General features: G+C 42.1%; 1 pseudogene across 1 annotated transcript in view; it reads right to left on the minus strand.

The window, feature by feature from the left end:
- LOC129558979 (polyadenylate-binding protein 1 pseudogene) overlaps positions 1 to 7,653 on the minus strand; it is a 180,795-nt pseudogene extending 173,142 nt beyond the window's left edge. The window contains exon 1 of the transcript XR_016038132.1: positions 7,628 to 7,653. The product of XR_016038132.1 is annotated as a polyadenylate-binding protein 1 pseudogene (transcript). The remainder of the gene's footprint in view (positions 1 to 7,627) is intronic.
- Between the last annotated feature and the right edge of the window lie 793 nt (positions 7,654 to 8,446).

Consider the following 8,446-nt stretch of genomic DNA (forward strand, 5'->3'; position numbering starts at 1 on the left):
AGAGATTCATATCCAAAATATGTAAGAAACTCACACAACTCAATGACAAAAACAAACAATCAAAAAACAAATAATCCAGTTAAGAAATGGACAAGGAAACTGAATAGACATTTTCCCAAAGATATACAAATGGCCAACAGGTCCATGACAAAGTGCTTAACATCACTAATCTCAGGGAATTGCAAATCAATGCCACTGTTAGATATCACCTCATTCCTATTAAAATGGCAGTGGTTATTACCAGAAAGACAAACAATAACAAGTGCTATTGAGGATGTGGAGACAAGGAAACACTTGTGCACTGTTGGTGCAAATGTAAACTGGTATAGGTACTACAGAAAACAGTATGGAGGTCCCTAAAAAAATTAAGAACAGAACTATAATATAATCTGGTATTTCTACTTCTGGGTATACATCTGAAGGAAATGAAAACACTATCTCAAAAAGATATCTGTACCCTCACATTCACTGCAGGATTATCTATAATAACCAAGAAGAAGTTAGCTGAGTGTCCACTGACAGATGAATAAAAAAAAGGTGAGATAAATAGATAATATAGATATAAGAATATTATTCACCCATAAAAAAGGAAATTCTGCCATCTGTGACAATATGAATGAATTTTTAGAATACCGTGTTAACTGAAATAAGTTAGAGGCAGGGGAGGGCAGCAGGGAATGGATAAAAATGGTCAAATAGCACAAATTTCCAATTACAAGATGAATAAGTTCTGAGGATCTAATGTACAACACAGCAACTACAATTAGCAATACTGTATTTTTATATGTGAAAGTTGCTAAGACAGTAAATCTTAAAATTTCTCACTGTACACACACACACACACAAAAGATACCTATGAAGTGACGGATATGTTAACTAAATGTATTGTAGGAATCATTTCATAAAACACACATGTATCAGATCATCATGCTGTTCGCTTTAAACTTATACAACATTATAAGTCAACTATATCTCAATAAACCTGGAGCATAAAAAAAGCTAAAAATAAATTATCCCAGATGATGAATTTAGACAATTTTTATTTCCTTCATACTATTTTACAAGCTCTTGAAAATACTCAAGATTTTTTTCCCCTAGTACCTTTCCTTGTACAGCTTTGGGAAAAGTTAAAAGGGAAAATCTCATATTTAATTAAGAAAAGAACCTTCAAATTTGAAGGCAGATGAAATCTATCTGCCTAGGTTTTTCAATTCTATGGACACTTTGACTCTTCCTTTTCCAAAGCACTTCTAATCTATTTCTGCTGAAATGAAACTACTTCTCTGTTATCATGTTTTGTATCCAGAATATCAAGGAGAAGCAGAGAATTAGACTTACAAGGAGAATCAGTGAGTCATCAAATGCTCGAGAGCAATACCCATCCACCCACGGGGAAGCATCCTAATGAAAATACCACTGCTGCCACCGCCCAGTGCTCAACACTGAGCATACCTGGGACTGGGTGTCAGCCGAACAGGAACCGGTCTGCCACCACGCTTGCCAGGAAACGAATCCACGTGGGAACACAGCCCAGCCTTGTTCCTTCCTCATCCGTCTCTGGGGCAGGTATGTCCAAATGAGAAAATCTAGGTCATGAGCTCTTTTTTGTACCTTAAGCAGCAAGGGATTCTGATGCAGACTTCTGCATCATATCTCAACAGGCAGAGAAGAAAAAAATGGGGACATGATCAAGACAAATGAGAGTTTTCAAAACACATTAAACAGCCATAGGTGCCTACTGTGCCCACAGACACATAACTATTCAGATTGAAGCTGATAATATGCTGGGCCACAAAGAAGACTCGGGATGGTATTCTCATGGTCTAGCATGCCCACCTCCCTCAACCTGAGCCTGGAGAATGAAAATCAAATTATTTCAGCCCGCAATGCTTTCTATTACACCTTCTCTGTGTCCAAAGTATATTTAATCTATTCTGAAACTTACTGTGGGCAAAGAAAGGATTTTTTCTGGAATGTCCTTTTCTAAAGGACTGATCTGTTTTCTGGAAATGGATCTGTGTTACACAGTCCTAGACATTTCCTGCTGTCTTCTAATTTGTCATAACAGCAAAACTCCAATAATGAGAACATTCTGAATTAAAAAAAAAAAAAACCTTGTATTTGTATTGGAAAACATATGGTTCAGGCAGACATTGCTTTGGTGTCATGGTAACATCTGTTCTCCACCAATATATCTAAATAGCTGGCAATTATCCAATTTTCAGTGGTGCAAAAGAGGTTCTCTACACAAGGTGCCCAATCTTAATGTTTTTACACGTTTTATATCAACTTCATATGCTAAATGAACAGCAAGTCCTACTGCCCACATTCATAATAGGCAAATGTCAACTCTTTTCAGCAAAAACAACCAGTTTAAGATAGCATGCAAGGCTAGCCTCTGTCCATGGGATTCTCTACGCAAGAACACTGGAGTGGGTTGCCATGGCCCCCTCCCCAGGGGATCTTTCCAACCCAGGGATCAAACCCTGGTCTTCTGCATTTCAGGCAGATTCTTTACTGTCTGAGCCACCAGGGAAGCCCAAAGATTTTTAGAATCCTGGTAGACTGAGAAATCTCAATCAGGTTTCTTCCCACCACTCAAATAGGTCAATAATTTGCCAAGGTGCTTCTGCCAGTGACTCAAAGAATGACAAGACTTTCCATTGCTCCAACAACTCAGGTTCTACCAACAGGAAATCACACGCTCCATATCCAGAAAAACCAGCCTCACCAATGACAAAACTGCTCACGCTGTGCCTTTGAATATCACAGTTCCACTCTTAGATGTGAAGCTATTCATAAGTCTTCAAAGCAGTAGCTGCTTTTATTCCCCAGGGAAGCTGCTACAGGGCGGTAAATCTTCTGGGATAATAAGCAATTTTATGAACCCCCTACACCTTAGTAAGAGAGGAAAACTTGGTGTTCCTTGTGGGGGGAGGGGAGGAAGTAGCTACACTCTCTGTAGAATATTTTGGAGAAATAGAGAAGATTAAGTTGATCTATCAGCATCTGAGAGTTCAGGTGCATTTGTCTACCTACTTTAGCAGGAAAAAACAACTCACTGCAACAGAAGCTACCTTACCCAGAGAAGCTATTACTCATTATGAAGAGTCCCTTGGTGATCCCTGCCATCTCATTCCCAGCTCACAGGTAGAAATGATCCTGAAGCCTTAATTGCTTTCCGTAGGTCATCATCACTGTCATCCAACACTCTTTAAGGAAGAAAATTTTAAAAGGCATCTAACATTATCAGCTTTATTCACAGTCCAACTCTCACATCCATACATGACCACTGGAAAAACCATAGTCTTGACTAGACGGACCTTGAATGGCAAAGTAATGTCTCTGCTTTTTAATATACTATCTAGGTTGGTTATGAGAAGGAAATGGCAACCCACTCCAGTGTTCTTGCCTGGAGAATCCCAGGGACGGCTATGGCTATGGGGTCGCACAGAGTCGGACACGACTGAAGCGACTTAGCAGCAACTTAGCAGCAGCAGGTTGGTCATAACTTTCCTTCCAAGGAGTAAGCGTCTTTTAATTTCATGGCTGCAATCAGCATCTGCAGTGATTTTGGAGCCCAAAAAAATAAAGTCTGACACTGTCTCTACTGTTTTTCCATCTATTTCTCATGAAGTGATGGGACCAGATGCCATGATCTTAGTTTTCTGAATGTTGAGCTTCAAGCTGTTTTTGAGCTGTGGTGCTGGAGAAGACTCTTGAGAGTCCCTTGGACTGCAAGGAGATCCAACCAGTCCATTCTAAAGGAGATCAATCCTGGGTGTTCAATGGAAGGACTGATGCTAAAGCTGAAACTGCAATACTTTGGCCACCTCATGCTATAAATTGACTCACTGGAAAAGACTCTGATGCTGGGAAATGTTGGGGGCAGGAGGAGAAAGGGACGACAGAGAATGAGATGTCTGGATGGCATCAGCGACTCAATGGACATGCGTTTGAGTGAACTCCGGGAGTTGGTGATGGACAGGGAGGCCTGTCGTGCTGTGATTCATGGGGTCGCGGAGAGTCGGACACGACTGAGCGACTGAACTGAACTGAACATTATCAGCTGTCAGAGTGTTCAGCTCTGCCTTAAGACAGCCCTGCCTCTCAGATGGAGAGCAAGCATCATAGTGAAACGATAGGCCCGCCTGCATTCAAGCAGCTGCTGTGGATTGTCACCTAGGAAGAAAGCAAAGAAAACGGAGGACCAACTCAAAAGAGTTGCATGTCCTAATTCGCAAACAACTTCTGCACTAAAGAAATTCCAAAGCCCCTGAGAAAAGAACTGCTGCAGTTCAGCTTGGGAGCCCGATCAGGAAGAAGAAAGAGGGGGACAGGCTGAAAGCAAGGTATTGGTGACGCGAGGAACAGAAAGCAACCCTGCCTTCCAGAAATGTTGGTGTGGCTCCACTCCTGTTCCAAACGCTGGGCAGAGACAGGCCGTCAGGGAGTCAGTGAAGCTCTGGTTCTCTGGGCTAGAGTATAAACTGATGAAAATGGCGTCTAGGGGCTAACCTTCTAAGACAACGAAGCTGCTGTCTTCAGTGCGCCCTAATGGGGTCTGGGGCTGAGGGCATCCGTGAAGCAAGGAAGAAAGACCACAGAAGAGAAAGGAAATGAGAGAGTGGTTCCCAAGGACAGCCAGGGGAAAGGCAGAGAGATGGCAAACTCCAGCCAGGACGGCATGAAGGAAGCCCCAGCAGGGTGCATTGCTTTCGTAGAGACAAGAGCAACATTTAAATCTGGAAGTAGGACCTCCCGGTTAACCCTTCACCTTGGCATCTAACTGGCTCATCTTCTACCCAAGTCCATGACAGCCACATTTGTGACCAATGCCACGCTCCCTGGTGTGCCTGTGAGCAAGTGGAGTTAACCTTCCCCAAGTGCTAGTTTCTCATGACTTCTAAAGGGCAGCTACCATAGTGCTCACTGGCTAGCAGAGCCAACTCTACCCCAGGTTGGGTCAAATTCTAAAGGTCATTGGGTGCAACTTCAGGGTCATCAAATTCATGGGCCAAAGAAAAAAATGCAAACTGAAGAACGAAGCTCTCAAGAAATTCTATCCTAAGTAGAATTCAAGAAGATGAGGTATGTCTAGGGAGCATTAAAGGTGTCTTCTGATGTTTAACAGACAGTGAGATATAGCAGTCAAGCAAGCCTGGGTTCAAATCTTAGCCATTCTATTTATGACCTGTGGGAAAAATGACTTAAACTCTCAGAACCACAATTTCTTTATCTCAAAAACTGTGATAGATTCCACTTCCTGTTATTTACAGGACAAAACAAAGATGAAGCATCTTGGCAGAGTATCTACAATTAATAAATGTTACTTTCAAGAAAAGAATCTTAATCGAAGTCAATTTATTAGAAGGAAAACCAGAAAGTGAGCTAGGGAATTTCTATCATTGATAACAAAGGCAGCCAGATATACTTCCTAAGTATTAGATTATCAAGTGCCATTTACCTCTATATTGGTTACTAATCCTGTCCTGTTTAGGGGTTGTTCCAGGTTGTCTTTATTTTTTATTCCATTTTCAGCCCATGGCTATATGTCTAGTGTGCTATTTAAAGACTTCCATAGATTGGGCATCTAGGCTCATAACCAAATTCCTCCCAGTGTACGTATGCAGTTGATCCATACTTTCTGCCAGTGGGTATTATTGAGCACCTACTGTATGTTAGACACTACGGCAGGCAATGAGGATCCGATACTCAGACTGGTTCCTTCCTTCCTGGAAAGTATACTTCAACAGGTAAAAGAGACACGGGGATTCTTATCGTAAGATAAGTTAAGAAAAGTGCTGTTTCACCCCTTGAGAGTCCATTCACCTTATAAAACACTTCATTCCCACATCACTGGCGAAAATGTTCCTGAAAGAAGGAAGGGAAAAGGAAGGGAGAGAGAGGAGGAAGTGCGCCATCGAAAAATAACATAAACATGGGTATGCTAAGCCTCTGGCCCATTCTCCATTGACATTTGACAGCAATCCAAGCAGACTTCCCCTCCGCCACCACCACCGCCCCCAGCCCCCCTGCCCCGGCTGCCATGGGATTAGCAAAGTACCTCCAGGTGGTAGGGAGTTTATTGAATAGCCTTGTTAATGATGACCTTCCTGGAAACTCCAACAGAATCTCTGAGCAGGTTTTTCCCCCCTCTGAAGCAATCATGCTTTATCAGTTCTTCTACATAACGACCTATGGAAATAAGCCAATCATGGCAATATGACTCCATTTACTTAGCTACAAATGGGCTGGCGAACAAGGTGATCTAATGGAAAACTCACACACGCTGGCCCAGGTCAACAGCTGTTTCCATTGTAACTGTGGCCTGCGACACACAGGTATACTTAGTAGGCCCTGATGCAGACTGCCATCTGCTCACTGAATGTTTTTCATTTCCTCTCAACATGAAGACAGATACCAAGAATTGGAAGTGTGAGGGACATCAACCTTGCTTCTTTTAGGCCCAGATGGTTGGAGAGCCCTCCTACTTGATTTATGTCATGAACATGGGAATCTTTAACTCAGCACCTCAAGATTTCTCATTGATCTTCTCTGGGAGAAGTAGGAATGATATGTACTTTATTCTGTCATTTTGCTTAAACATTTAATATTCATATACACTTATAATTTTACCACATTAAATCTCTCTGGAGTCATAATTGCACCAAGTTGTAGAAGCGTTCAGGCTGGGCACTCCTTACCATATCCCCAGTCTGAATACAGAGACAGTACAGATAAAGCTATAGTGCTTGATTCCGAGAACTATCCTTTACCATGACCCAGGGCCCTCTCCCTGTATTCTGTATTCTGAGTGTCCAGGCTGGTTGCAGCTGTCAGGGTGAGAGCTGAAGGACCAGTCTGGCCCTGAAGTGGCATGTGAAAGCTCCACATTGCTCTCCTTAGTTTATGAGGGCTCACATGTCCTATTGCTTGGGGCCTTTAGCTGAAATTGCAAGATGCTGAGAACAATTCCACTCAATGTCCTCGTATGCTTGTGTGCTTGGGATTTGCCTCTCTCACTGCCAGAAATACCTAACAGAGACCATGTCTACTTCAGTCAGTGGTTTGTCCCCAGAACCTCCAACGGTGCCTGGTACATATAAGATTCTGGTCTTGGTTGCACACCGCCTAATACAGCCTGGTCTTGAGCAAGTCATTTAACTTTTCTGGGCTTGAGTTTCCTCACTTACTATTTGTTAATTACTTTCATACAATACACTATAAAAGATATTCAGTATCTCCTATAATCACTTCCCAATCACGAAGAATTCTTAGCCATGAGGATGCTCTTTTATTTCATTTGAACTACATGAAGTTGCATTTTGAAGGTCAAAAACAGCTGAATAGCAGAAATTTCATATGATTTAATCGATCTCATTACATGAATTTTTATTGAGCACCTCCTACATACAACATTTTGTTGTCAGATATTGGGTATGCAGTAATGAACAAAAAGAGACACTGGCCTTACATTCTACTTGGAGAAGACAAAGAATCAACAAACAAATGAATATATCATGAGTCATGCGGTGAAGGGCACCAAGAAGGAAAATAAAACAGGATAAAGAGGCAGAGAATTACTTAAGAGCATGGGTACATACTGAAACTGAGAGAAACTTACCTACTGAATGTGGAGGCCCTCAGCATCTTTCCTTACTTTGCTCCAGATTTCTGGCAGGAAGGTGACAGACGTCAGAAAAGCAACTATTAGGATACTGTTCTCTGAGGAATATTATTATCCCAAGAGAAAAGATCTAAAGACACTAATGTTTGACGTTAATATTTGTTATCAAAGTGGCTAATGTTTGTTAACAAAGTGGCTCGCCCAAATCACTTTAGAATGACACCCAGTACACAGCTTCCAAAAGAGTTTTTTGGTGTCTAATACTTACATATGTCTTTCAAAAATGCAGTTCACAAGGTTCTCACAGCAAAGTATACTGGGGTGGTTGGCCATTCCTGCCTCCAGGGAATCACATTTTGGCAGAACTCTCCACAATGACTCAACCATCCTGGGTGGCCCAACATGGCTCGTGGCTTCACTGAGCCATGCAAGCCCCTTCACTATGACGAGGCAGTGATCCATGAAGGGTCAAGTCAAGTGGGCCTTAGAAAGAGCACTGCTGTCAATAAAGCTAGTGGATGCAGCAGAATTCCAGTAGAGCTATCAAAAACTCTAAAAGATGATGCTATCAAAGTGATGCACTCAATATGTCAGCAAATCTGGAAGATCCAGTGTCCACAGGACTGGAAAAGGTCAATCCTCAACCCTTCACAAGAAGGATAATGCTAAAGAATGTTCAAAGCACAGGACAATTGCACTCATCTCCCATGCTAGTAAGGTCATGCTTAAAATCTTGCATGCTAGGCTTCAGCATTACATGAACCAAGAACTGCCAGACATCCAGGCTGGGTTTAAAGAAGGCAGGGGAACCAGACC

Source organism: Moschus berezovskii, chromosome 8 (genome assembly GCF_049115385.1).
Source record: "Moschus berezovskii isolate FMDL1 chromosome 8, NW_MosBer_1.0, whole genome shotgun sequence".
NCBI lineage: Eukaryota > Metazoa > Chordata > Mammalia > Artiodactyla > Moschidae > Moschus > Moschus berezovskii.